This window comes from Pseudophryne corroboree, chromosome 5, assembly GCF_028390025.1.
Source record: "Pseudophryne corroboree isolate aPseCor3 chromosome 5, aPseCor3.hap2, whole genome shotgun sequence".
Taxonomy (NCBI): Eukaryota; Metazoa; Chordata; class Amphibia; order Anura; family Myobatrachidae; genus Pseudophryne; species Pseudophryne corroboree.
This window is the reverse complement of record NC_086448.1, coordinates 206,215,101-206,229,378: the sequence shown is the minus strand read 5'-3', so window position 1 is coordinate 206,229,378 and position 14,278 is coordinate 206,215,101. Positions and strand designations below refer to the sequence as shown.

At 42.5% G+C, this 14,278-nt stretch overlaps 1 long non-coding RNA gene across 1 annotated transcript in view; it reads left to right on the top strand.

The window, feature by feature from the left end:
- Positions 1–522, top strand: part of LOC134928931 (uncharacterized) — a 210,253-nt gene extending 209,731 nt beyond the window's left edge. The window contains exon 3 of the long non-coding RNA XR_010178137.1: positions 330–522. This is a non-coding gene — a long non-coding RNA (uncharacterized LOC134928931). The remainder of the gene's footprint in view (positions 1–329) is intronic.
- The last annotated feature ends 13,756 nt before the right edge of the window (positions 523–14,278 follow it).

Sequence of the window (14,278 nt, the reverse complement as noted above, 5' to 3'; positions counted from 1 at the left end):
GACTTATATGTTGAAAAACCTCCACAGAGCAGCTTGGGCAAAACATAATATCCATTATAAACAACTTGAGTGTTGACTGCAGCTTTTTAGACAAATAAAAGAATACCAGATCATGCAGATAATACACAGGCCACACAGTGGGTGTACCATTAAAAAGATTAATAGCTTCTACATATAAAATCATTATATATTTGTATCACTGTACTTAATTTTTTATGGTAGCTGACTTGGATTGATTAGGCTAGCTTTATGTCACGTACAATACACAAAACTTTTGAATGGTATAAACAGGGATTAAAAGTAATGATCTTTTATTATTTATTATCTAGCCCCTCATGCAGGAGTTAATTGTTGAAAACATGGAGCAGGAATGTGGGAACTGACAGAGTAAACACGGGGAGGAAGCAGATGCTACCAAGATCTTCATTCTGACCACATAATTAATTTTTTGACTTTCGTGCAGCAAATGTTAACATATCAATATTGTCCTTGTTAAACAGGAAACTGGTGGTATTAAATAATCAGCTGAAATATATTGTGTGCTGTATATAGTTTTATAGCTGAGATCTAGACATAAGGGGACCACGCTTAGGATATTCCTCTTCAAGTTCCTTGCCTCTCACTAGCAGCTAAGGCTTCCCGAGGAGTTGTCTGTAACTGGGATCCGGTCTGAAGATCGACAGTGTCTAGGTCGACAATGTTTAGGTCGACCACTATAGGTCGACAGTCATTAGGTCGACATGGATGGAAGGTCGACAGGGTTTCTAGGTCGACATGTGCTAGGTCGACAGGTCTAAAGGTCGACATGAGTTTTTCACATTTTTTTATTTTTTTTATTTTTTCCATACTTAACGATCCACGTGGACTACGATTGGAACGGTAAAGTGTGTCGAGCGAAGCGAAGGCACCATGCCCGGAGCATGGCGAGCGAACGCGGTGCACTAATTTGGGATCCCGGTCACTCTACGAAGAAAACGACAAAAAAAAATAAATCCTCATGTCGACCTTTAGACCTGTCGACCTAGCACATGTCTGTCTATAAACATTGTCGACCTAGACACTGTCGATTTGATGAACCACACCCCTGTAACTACCTTATATGATATTTCTGTCTCCCTGTAATTGCAACTTACCCTTTTAATATTTAACCTTACCCTATAACTGTAAAGCTGTGATGTACAGTAACTCTGCCTTAACCAATACGCATTCATTTACTGCATTGATCTAATGGTTTTGTAGCCATTTCACCTTTTATCCACACAAATTTAGCTTATATCATTAGTTTATTCCACTGAAATTGCAATTTGTTTTCAGATTTCCTCTTACCAAAGTTAGTAGGTAATTTATTAGATTACTCATTTTGGGGGTCATTCCGAGTTGATCGCTAGCTGCATTCGTTCGCTGTGCAGCGATGAGGCAAATAAACGGCACTTCTGCGCTTGCGTATGCAGCGCAATGCGCACGCGCGTCGTACAATTGCAACGAACGATGTAGTTTCACACAAGGTCTAGCGAAGCTTTTCAGTCGCACTGCTGGCCGCAGAGTGATTGACAGGAAGAGGGCGTTTCTGGGTGTCAACTGACCGTTTTCAGGGAGTGTTCGGAAAAACGCAGGCGTGGCTGGGCGATCGCAGGGCGTGTTCATGGCGTCAAAACAGGAACTGAATAGTCTGAAGTGATCGCAAGCGCTGAGTAGGTATTAAGCTACTCTAAAACTGCACAAAAAAAGTTTGCCGCCACTCTGCGATCCTTTCGTTCACACTTCTGCTAAGCTAAAATCATAGGCGTGCGCAGACACTGACAGGCGGGTGCCGCTCCAGACTTCCCCCCCTCCACGGCATTATAGTGTTCTCTCACCTCCCCTGTCCTGGATATAGACTGCTCACCTGGGTGGCCCATAGACTGCTCACCTGGGCGGCCCAGGTAAGCAGTCTATATCCAGGACAGGGGAGATGAGAGAACACTATAATGCCGTGGAGGGGGGGAAGTCCGGAGCGGCACCCGCCTGTCAGTGTCTGCGCACGCCTATGGCTAAAATACACTACCAGTGGGAGGCGGCCAAGGGCGGATTGGGAACAAAAAGCGGCCCTGGAAAAATTTGTAGTAGTGGCCCCACATGGGCAGCACCAGAGGTGTAAGTCTAGCCATGGGCCATGGCAGCAGCACCCTCCCCCCAAGACTTTCCAGATAGTGGCCATGTCCAGCATCAAGGGGGAAGTTAAAAAGAAATAAAATGTAATATTATGAGCACATTATATGATACATCTTCTGAATTTAGGAAACTATATCATTCTTTAGAAAGATATATTTTCTTGCTTATTACACCAACCGTATCCCAATCACTATTCACTCAATCTTATATGTCAGCCAAGCAGGCAGACAGAGCATACACTAGATCATCTGCAATCACAGGCTAAGTGGCAAAGAAATTTTCATTTAAGCAAATTATTTTGCATCTTATTCATTATGTCTATAAATAGGACCATGTGTCCTCAAACAAAACAGGCCCCGTGGGTGCGCCGGCCCACCGGGAATCTTTCCTGTAAGCCCTATGGCCAATCCGCCTCTTCAGGCGGCATAGCGTTTGCACAGCTGCTAAAAACTGCTAGCGAGCGAACAACTCAGAATGACCACCTTTGTCTTCTCAATTATATGCTCACACATTGATACTGTGTAATAAACATACTTCTTTACACCAAAAGTACAACTCTATCTGCAAACTTCTGTGCACTGTCTTGGAGCTTAATAACAGCAAATTGATACAAAAAATAAGACAGATATTAAACAGCCTCTCTGGTATTATCATAGTTACATTCGTATACATTACCTACAGACTGTAATAATAACTGTAGACAAAAAAAAATAAAACAAACTTTTTGCTTACGTAATCCACTTCAAATTATCAGTATGATTGTGGAATTTTATCTGTGGACTTGACTCAATGTTATTTGGTGCTTAATAGCAGCAAATACTATAGCTATAAAAAGAAGACTCAAACTTCCTCTGTAGCCGGTGGACTGACTGTCTGCACTGGAGGGCTGCCTGTTAGTGCCGAAGGCCTGTTTGTCAAGAAGGATGACACACTACTGGGGGCAGGGCCCCGTGCTGCATTTTGCATTTGTGCCGGACATTAGGGGGTGCCAGAGCGCACATTTTGATCCCTGAATCTAGATCACTTAGGTTTCCTTCTAGTTAGGGATTCAGTTTCATTCTTGTGCTTTTCAGCTATGTATTTATATTATCAGCAAAGGTTGTTTATTCTTATTACCAGTAGATTCAACACAAGGCATCTAGCTAGATGTCAGTGGACAGAGCACAGTAATTTTCTATTACATTATACCCCATAGCAACAAAAGTAAACAACTTTGCCAGATAATAGTGCAAGGCTGAAATTCTCTGAAAGAAACCAATAAATAAAAGTCACCTGAAGATGGACAAATACTTATTTTTTTTTTTTATTTTTTTTTTTTAAATGTCAATGAATGCTCCTATGAGTAAAATAGAGGGTGCAGAAATCTCTGGGGAAAGCCAAGAAGAAGCTAACAAATACAATTTCATTTGTGTTTTTGTGTTGTGCCCCTTACATGTACGAATTCTCTGTTCTTGTGACTGTGTAATGCACTCCGACATCTACTGTATCCATGTTTGCTGCATTATTATAAAATGTAAATGAGTGGCAATATTACAGTATATCATCTTCCTATAACAAGTTAAAAATCCAGACATTTTTTATATCCTCATGCTCTATAATTGGTGTACAGAACCAGACTTCTCTAAAGAAAGATATACTTGACTTAATTATTCTCTTGACGTAAACCTATAATTTGAAAATTATATAGAGCGGAAATAACAGGAAGTGAGGAGAATGGCTCAGGCTATTATTTCTTTGAGCTGTAACTGCATTTCTATATCAAAATAAGTATTTTTGCATCTTGATTTGGGGCTAGAACCTGCAATTTATAGGTGCCATTTTCTTAATTACTGGGTGGGAAGATGGTATTTTTACAACCAGCTTCCAAGAATATATCTCTTGGGAATTGCTGAACAAAGAGTTTGCAGATTTTATTCCTTTTGGTTTTTAAGAAAAGTATTGGTGCAATCAAACGCAGGTTGTCAGAGAGAAATGAAGAATCAATTGCTGTTCCATTAACATTGTTAGACCATACCTGCCAGCAGTCACAACAGCCCTGGAACTGTTATTATTTTCAGAAGGATAAAAGGAATATCAGGCTAATACAGAGATTTATGCTAAAGGCACAGCAGCTGCGTCCATGGATGCATCGGCTGTGCCAAAATAAGCTAATGCCTTCAGGAGGCAAAAGCTGCCCACTACCACCATTGCAGATCCCAGTGCTGCATCGGAAGATGCTGCATTAGATCAACATCACATCCATCGGTTGCCTTCAGGAGGCAAAAGCTGCCCACTACCACCATTGCAGATCCCAGTGCTGCATCGGAAGATGCTGCATTAGATCAACATCACATCCATCGGTTGCATCACAGCATTGGTCATCTGAGTGAGTCTAAAGCTACTCATAATGGCCACCTCATCCCCGTTGCCGAGGTCAGTAAATCTGCTTCGGAAGATAGAGACACCAACCTTGCCACACCTTAAAAACGGGGCAGACACACTCCCATTTTCGAGAACACTACCCATTGCCGCCTCTTCCCTGCCCCCAAATAACCACAGCCTGGCAATAAGTACATCTCACACAATAGGGTTTGTGTACATCTCTGAATTAGCACCTGTGTCTGGTCTGAAAATTTGTTTAGGAAACAAAATCAATTTGTACTCTCAGAATTATTAAATATCTTTGTAGGAAATCATATTAATTAACATGACATAATGTAACATGATTGAGAAGGAATTGGAGTGCTAAGCAAGGAGTTGAAGAAAAATATTTCAGTGTACAATACAAATATTAGGTTAAGCAGGATTTTATCGGATAGAATATCATAGGAAAAATACAATAGGTAATGTGCAGTTCATAGGAGATGATGTATCAAATATGAAGAGGCAGTTTTATTTTAAATTATTTTATTTTAATTTAGTAATTACTAATTTAGTAATTACTGGCCTGGCATGGTTGCATCATTTGCGACCACAACAGGCTGTGCGTTAACTGATCTGGTCGCAAACAATGCAACCAGTCAGATGCACAGAGTGGCCAGCTGCTGGAAGATAATCTTCTAGCAGCCGGCACTCACAGGGGGATATCCTGGCATTCCTGCACCCTCCCTCAGTGTCTGCCATGCTGCCAATCACTGCTGATCACTTAGTACAGCAGAACCCCTCTCCCGGTGGCTGCACAGATGAGCAGCCACCCAGGAAATGTAGATTAAACACACACACACACACACACACACACACACACACACACACACACACACACACACACACACACACACACACACACACACACACACACACACACACACACACACCCCCATCCTCGAGGTGTACCTGGCAGTTGCTCAGATGATCAGCCACAAAGTTGTCATGGTTTCTGATGTTCCGATTGTGATGATCCGACGTTTGAAACAGTTATTTTACAAATAAATAAAAATAGTTTTAGATAAGTTTTAATACATGTTCTTCACCTAATTCACTAATTGTTATATAAACAACAATTTCTAAGCAGTTTTTTGGGGGAAAAATTGGCAGTTCAGAGGTTAAATAAATATTTCAGTTCTGTTAAGGTAATGGGGGAGATGTATTCTAAAGAGGCCTAAAGCAGTAAAACAGCTTCTAGCTACCATTTTTTCAAGTACATTCTATAAAAACCTCTTCTCTTTTGGTTTGATACATGTCTCCAATTGTGAGCACAAGGCAAATATGAAACACTATAATACATATATAGATGGACATGTATGAAAACTGTTTCGCAAATAACTGTGCCCACAGGAACCATTGTTTCTGTCTAGCACAGTTTTAAATATAAATGGAAGTTTGAGGACAAATCAAAAGCTGAAATTAAAAATAACATGGCTTGTGATTGGTTCTCACGCAATTCCTCTGCAGCTACAGTATTTAACACTAGTAATCAACATTAATTTGCCAGTTCTGCATTACCCACTACTTCTGTAATTAGGTTGTCGGCACAAAAACAAGTTTCTTACAAAGTGGAAATAGGGGCAGTAAATTTGAGGGCTGATCCAATTTTAAAAAATAAATATTTTTTTCTAAAAATAAAAAAAGGTCTGAAATTATATTTCAAAATACCCCTGAATCCTGCCTCTGATGCAGCAGGAATATCCCAGATTGATGTTATTTTTAGTTTTATTTAATTTTTTCAGATTTTTCAGCGGAAAAAAAAGTACTTTTCACGAAAACATACACAATGGGAGAAATCCATTTAGCTACGGCAAGTTACCATGGCTAATGTATACCCCAGGGGCTATCCAATTAGCCCTGCTAGCCATCACATATCAGGGATTATCCACACAAAGCAAAATTCTCAATAACCAGCCAGTAGAGACCCGTTTTTCCGCAATAACACATGGGTCCGGGAATTTATCCCGTATACCATGTGTTATTGCCCGAAAATGTGTCCTTTTTTTCTGCCGAGAAAATGGGCTATAACGGAAGAGACCGATAATGACCATCACGATAGTAGTCTGTTAATTGGATACTGCCCAATGTTTCTTACACTTTTACAGTTCTGATGAATACCTTTAATGACCCCTGCTCCATTAAACTATACTCCCCATGTTATGTTATTTTAAACTTTTGCCAAGTCCATGTTTAACACTTTTTAAAATTGTAGTTAATAATGTAATCTACTGGAATTATAACTGACAGGTAATCTGGAGGCAGTTTTCAGTCAAATGCTACCCAGCCACTTCCATTTAAAGTACTGTAATACTTGAATCTGTCAGATGGTGTTTTGGAAACAGTGAGGCACACTTTACTTTCAAAGCTGACTTTTTTCCCCAGCAAAACTGTTGTCATTTATGTAAAGGTTGCCAAGCACTAAATTTCTGTCTTTATATCACAGCTAATTGGTTTCTGACTTGAGGCGTATTAATGATCTGCTCCTGTTTTAAGAAGAAGGGTACACCCTGTCTCTAATAACCCTACATGTTTGATAGATCTTCCTATTATGTCATTTTGGAAAGCTTTCCTAAATATAGATAAGCTGTTTGAGATTAACATTAAAACAATACATTTAACTGAATTCATTCATTTATGGGTGATTGTTTTTTTTTTTATAAGTCTGACAACAATTGTCTAATTTTTTTCAGGTTCACTATCAAGCGCTGTGTAATTAGGTGTAATTTTCAGACATGCAACAAGAATCCACTTTAAACTTTGCCAGGTAGCATTAGAGCTTACAACCTTCCTTCTTGTTCCCCTTCACAGCTATTATGTTGTTAGAATTCTCCATTTCCCCTTCATATAATGTATCAGACAGGATGCACAATGCAAATTAATAACTGATATTAAAGAGTTTTTTTTGTAAATATGTTCTAATGTGCTGACTCTTGGCTTTCATGTTACTGTAACAGACTAATGGGTAACGCATATGTATAGTTTATGGATGGAAGTTGGTTTTCCGGTTTGTGGTGGCCAGAGCTGGTGTGAAAGTGGCGATCCAGCTTGGCTGCTCTATTGGCCTTATTAGATTTCTAAAGCCAGCTTATAATATTTGGGGAAATGGATTGGATTTCTATTTTGCATTTTTTCCATAGACTATTAAGACCTTACTTTTCCTCTAAACTGGTTGCAAAGCTGGAGGTACCATAATGTTCGTTTCAGCAGTTACAATACTATATGTTCAGGCAGGTAAGGACTAGTTCAGTTTCTGTATCATACAGTGCTCCTGGAGTTTACTCAAGTCAGTGACCAAGGTTGGGGCACTGAGGATGTAGTTAATATACTGGCTGTCGGGATTCCGGTGTTCATGATCCCGACACCGGAATCCCTGGTAAAATGCCGGCGGATAGAATACCGACTGCCCCAGAGTGATCTCACTCGGGTGGTGGGTCCATGCCACCACCCGAGGGAGAATAGAACCCATGGCGGGGCTTGCTGCCGGTATTATGGCTGGTGGGATGCCATTGTTGGGATCCTGACAGCCGGCATCCCGTCAGCACGGATATTGTATCCAACCCGGGGCAGTGGCGTGAGCTCTCCGGAACAGAAAGATAAAACCAACATGAGACATAGGGGTCTATTTACTAAGCCTTGGATTAGTGGAAGAAGATAAATTACCAGCCAATCAGCTTCTAACTGTTATTTTTCAAACACAGCCTGTGACATGACAGTTAGCAGCTGATTGGCTGGCACTTTATCTCTGTCCACTTTTTCTCCATCCAAGGCTTAGTAAATAGACCCCATAGTAAGAGAGTTGAAACAGCTTAACTAGTTCAAAAATTTAAATGATAAAAATAATATAAATGAAACGGCTCATTTTGTGAGGGGAATACTTGTATTATGCAATGTGACAAATATGCCAAATCAAAGGTTAGAGGGCAGATAAAGAGATATGCACATGTAGCTGCATGTAGTACACAATAAAACAATTCAAACTACCCCAAGGGTAGAAATCAAAGCAAAATAACATACACTGAACACAAGTAAAACAAATGAATATATGTGTTACAAATCTGAGAAACTGAAACATGAACATAAATCACATGACAATTGAAAGAAGACTTGTTTCATGTAAGGACGGGTTGCTGCAGCTGGCTGATGAGTTGTCCGTGTTTTATAATCCCTAGCTGGGTACATGTTGGTTTGGGCCTGTGACTATTGTATTGTTCTAACTCACAACATACTAGTTTATTTCTGTGCATGTTCAAACGCTCTGATACAGGCTGCTCTTCCCAGTGAATACTAAATGTAAGTGGATAAAGCAAAGCATTAATTAATGATTTGTGCTATTTTCCTGATGGCAGCCCACGGTACTGAGTACCACAATGCACCTCTGTAACCACTGGTATAGTTTAACACTCCTGCCTGGAACTGGTATCACTAGACAGAATCCATCCCAACTACTTTATAGACTAGGAAGACACTTATCTGTCCACAGGACTTGAAGTAATCTAGACGAGTAGTGGTAGCCTTTTAATAACGCTTGGTAGGAACAATAATGAATGCAATGCCATAGATGTACTACAAAATAAGTGTCTCTATCCATTAAAAATAGTCATGGTGAAAGATATGCGTCACACTGACATCATTAAAGAGGCAGAGCCAATGGTTACTATTAAGTTATTTTATTTATTTTTGTCATTTTTTTTTTACCAGGGAATACCCTGAGGAATCACCAAATAGTTCCCTAGCCTGTCCCCACTATCAGACATAACAGATAAAATGTAACGCATGATCATAATGTAACTTCTATACCAGCTTTCAGATCTGATTTACTATGAATCTATAAATGCAGACTGGCAGGGAAACTTATATAAAGCCATCACTGTTCTCTTGTGGGCATTCCACATTCACTAGAGGTTGCCCCGGTGGTGCAGGGCCGGACTGGTCATCTGGAAGTACACAGAAAGCAACAGCTCGGCCAACCAGCATACAGATTGATTGGGGCCTGCCGCAAAGCCAGGCCCCTGTGCCTTGTGGCACACCCCCATGAGCTATAGCTAGACCCCCTCAGCCGTGACCACGCTCCCTTTGCCCGTGACTGTGCCACCCTGTGTCGTGATGTGCCAGGGCTGTTTCACAGCCACAGTCCGTCCCTGCCCTGGTGATATCACTTTAGTGACACCAAAGGATTCCCTCTCAGTGAAAAATGTATTGCAAAGGTTTGCTGCAGTCCTGTTTAAAGCCATAGCTGATTATTCAAAGATGAGGATCAGAACACATTAATACAACGCTCACTCCACTGAGGCATATGTTTATGATAAGAACTGAGCAGCAGCTATGCAAACATAACATGACTCCATTGTCTAGCCCTAATATTATTTTTCTAATTGAAATTGGGACTTATAATATTTTAATCAGTTGGGTTGAAACTTCCTATCAGCTGACAATCTGGTTATTTACAAACAATCAAATGAGTGAGCAATAACAATTTCATTGTTCATGTCCAACCCTAATTTTACGTATATATATATATATATATATATATATATATATACACAAGATTCAGAGTGCGCACAGTAACTCTAAAATAATTTGAAATCAATAACTGAATGTCATTAGCAAACAACCAACAACCATAAAAGGTTCACAATAATTTATTAAAGACAATTAGTTGGACAAGTATAACCTTTAGAACAATGTCAATACAGGCTTGTTTGTCCTTGAAAAAGAGTTCTGATCCCAATGTGTTTCGTCCTTGTCAGGACTTCATCAGGGAATATCAACAAAAAACATAATTCATCAGGGACCCATTTAGTGGGTCTGTTCCCGATAGGTGAGGCAATCTCTATCTCAAGATGATATTGTAATCAAGATGTAATTTGATCTAGTGGTATGACTTCTATGCGAGAAGATGATCTAAATAGTGGGTCAATTCTCTGGTGAAACAACCTTAATCTTTAAGGTGGTAATGTGACCAAAGGATAATTTGTTCTAGTAGTATAACTTCAATACAAGAAGACGGTCAAAATATGACCTCCACTAGGTGAGTATAAACCCTCGTAATCGGTACAGTTATGATGAAACAGTGTCCACTATTGGATACCAATAATTGATAAAACAAGAAAAACGCTTCCCAGAGATGTGCATGTGTCTCCTCCAAAATTGCGACAATTTAAGCGCAGATTTGGGTACATTTGTCTGTAATATATATATATATATATATATATATATAGCTCTGCAGCGGGGTACATTGGTTTCCACAGGGAAACATCGGGGTATAGAGATGGATCTTGATCCAGGCACCAACAGGCTAAAGCTTTAGACTGTCCCAGCATTGGGGCCGCCTCTATAATCCCGCCTCCAGGCACTGTGAGCTCAGTTTCGAGTTGGTGCCTGCAGAAGCAGGTCACTTAACAGGGGGGCTGTACTGGGCAGCCCTGAAAAGCTTTTAGAAGACTTCAAGGGCCGCAGCACTTACATGTCAGGGTGACATTCTGTGCTGCAGCTCCGTTGCCTCCCCAGCGGCATCACATACTCCCGCTGGCTCTGTTCCCGGGTACTTGCGGCGGAGACGCTCCGGTTCTAGGCACACGGTCGCAGACGCTCTCCTGGTTCATGTGGCTGCTACTGAAGGGAGGAGGTAAGAGGGTCCCCCAGGCGGGACCCGCCATTAAATTGCGTTCCGGTCGTACTCTAAGTGTCAGGAATCGACTCACCACAGTGACATCTGTCCGTCGGTGCGGACTCCGTCCGGGGTTCCTACGTTCTGCTGTCATCCGCACCTCTGCCGCCAGACGTCATCCTGGGCCTAGGAACGCTCCTGTGACAGCGGGTGTGTGAGCACGCCGCGTTCCCGCCGGGCCGCGGCATGGGCGCCGCCATGACAGTCTCCATCGGTCAGAGTACGGCGGCCAATCCGGTGCTTGGCCGCACCTCCTTTTCCCACTCCAACCAATGCCTGCACACCAGGGGGTATATCAGAAGCTGCAGGGTGAGCCTGTGGTTATCCTGAACTTTGTGTCACTCCTGCGACCCATGTGTCTGGATCTGGTACCTGTTCCTCCGTGTTCCTGGTTACCTACCTACACCTCCGTGTTCCTGGTTACCTACCTGTGACTTTGTGCTCCAGGTTATCCTCCTACAGCTCCGTGGAACTACAAGCCTCAGCAACACCTGCTTCTGATTACAGGCTTCACACCAATCACCATCCTAGTGTGCTTCAGCCTAGCAGTAGAGACTCGCTCCAGGTGCATTCCATCTCCTCACCTGTGATGCAGCTTGCTTGCTGCCTGTGCCTCATCACCTGCACTGTGAACGTTGTCAGTCTCCTGCCTCTGCTACCAGGTTTGCTGTATGATAACATCTCTGCTGGCTCCATGTTTTAAACTGCTCTGGTTTCCATACCAGATTATCATCTATCACGTTACCTTTCATCAGTTATTATTCATCAGTTATTATTCATCAGTCATCTTTCACCAGTTATCATTTATCAGTTATCATTCATCCATTGTCATATCTCTGTTGCCATAGACTTTCAGCTTCCACGCTGTACCATTGACATTGCATTCCTTATTGTTTATTTCTGCTGCCTTTTGTGAACTTTGTGTTAATAAACATCATTGCGCCCATGCGCAGAAACTTAATCCAGCCTCCTCACTTTCTCCCTCCTACCTCCACTGACCCACTAACGCCCCCTCCGGGGACACAGACAAAACCAAGTCTGACAGTAAGTTCAGGATCAATGGACTCGGACGGTGGTCGGAGTGTGGGGTCAGAGGCCTTACAAAATCTGGTCTCCCGCTTGGATGGTCAAGAGGCTGTGCAGCAGCAGATGTTTCAGTTCCTGCAAGGGATGTCCTCCCGGATTGATACACTACAGCAAACCCTGCCTAGTGTACTTACTACTACAGTTCCAGTTACTCCAGCACCTGCAAGTGCTGTGAGTTCTTCCATGCCGGCTGCATCAACTCCAGTGTCACGCTTGCACCTGCCCGTGCCTAGCAAGTATGATGGCAGCCCAAAGTCATGTCGCGGGTTTCTTAACCAATGTGAAATCCAGTTCGAATTATTATCACACAATTTCCCCACGCCAAGATCCAAGGTTGCCTACATCATCTCACTGCTCTCTGGTTCTGCCTTGAGTTGGGTGTCTCCTCTGTGGGAACGTGCTGATCCTCTGATGAACAACTACGCTGAATTCGTGTCAACCTTCAAACGAATCTTTGACGAGCCGGGTCGTGCAACGTCAGCTTCTGCAGATCTTATTCAACTTCGTCAAGGTACTCGTAGTATGGGACAGTATGTCATCCAGTTCCAGACGTTAGCCGCAGAGATTCAGTGGAACAATCAAGCCCTGGTAGCAGCCTTCTGGCATGGACTTTCAGATCGGATCAAGGATGAACTGGCAACCCGCGATCTCCCTGAGCAATTGTCTGATTTAATTTCCCTGTGCATCAAGTTGGACTCTCGCATTCGCGAACGCAACAGTGAATGTGCTCGTAGTGAGCCGCGCAGGTCAAGAATGGTACCTTCTGTACAATTTCAGCCTCCACCTTCTGATGAGCCTATGCAAATAAATAGGTCCCGCCTAACTCCTGAGGAGCGGTCAAGAAGACTTTGTGAGAGACTGTGTCTTTATTGTGCGGCTGCAGGTCACCAGATTAATTCTTGTACAGTGCGTTCGGGAAACGCCAGATCCTGACTTGTAAAGGAGGAGTCAAGTTGGGATCTTCTAGACAAGCTCCTTCAAATCAAGACCTTATCCTTCCCGTGACTTTTGAAACTTCGGTTGGTCTTCAATCTGCATCTGCGTTAGTGGACTGTGGAGCCGCAGGAAACTTCATCACCCAAGCTGCGGTAGATAAGTTTTGTTTGCCTGTCTGTGAACTCTCATACCCAGTCTACATTACCGCTGTAGATGGTAGCCGAATCTCCAAGGGGAATATCTCTCACCAAACTGTACCAGTAGTTCTGGGAGTTGGGTTCCTGCACTCAGAATTAATAAAGTTCTTAGTTATTCCTCAGGCAACCCAAGAGGTCGTTTTGGGTATGCCCTGGCTCCAACTACATAATCCACAGATTGATTGGTCTACATTGCAACTTACTTCCTGGGGTTCACATTGCCGCCAGTCCTGTTTAGCCCAAGTTTGTCCCATCAAGTCTACTGAAGTTAAAACCCAGTCAAGTCTTCCTGCGGCTTACCAAGATTTCTCTGACGTCTTCAGTGAAAAAGCCGCTGACGTTCTGCCGCCCCATAGAGAGTGGGATTGCCCCATTGACCTCATTCCCGGCAAGAAACCACCTAGGGGACGTACCTATCCGTTGTCCGTTCCAGAAACTGAAGCGATGAGCAATTACATCAGGGAGAACTTACAGAAAGGATTTATCCGTCCCTCATCTTCACCCGCTGGTGCGGGCTTCTTCTTTGTTAAGAAAAAGGATGGAGGATTACGTCCATGCATCGACTACCGGGGTCTCAATGACATTACCATCAAAAATAGCTATCCATTACCACTCATCACCGAATTGTTTGACAGGGTTAAGGGAGCCCGCATCTTCACTAAGTTAAATCTCCGCGGTGCCTACAACCTCATCAGAATCCGGAGTGGTGACGAATGGAAGACAGCTTTTAACACTCGAGATGGTCATTACGAGTACCTGGTAATGCCATTCGGGTTGAGTAATGCCCCAGCAGTGTTCCAGCACTTTGTGAACGAAATCTTCCGTGACGTTCTGTATA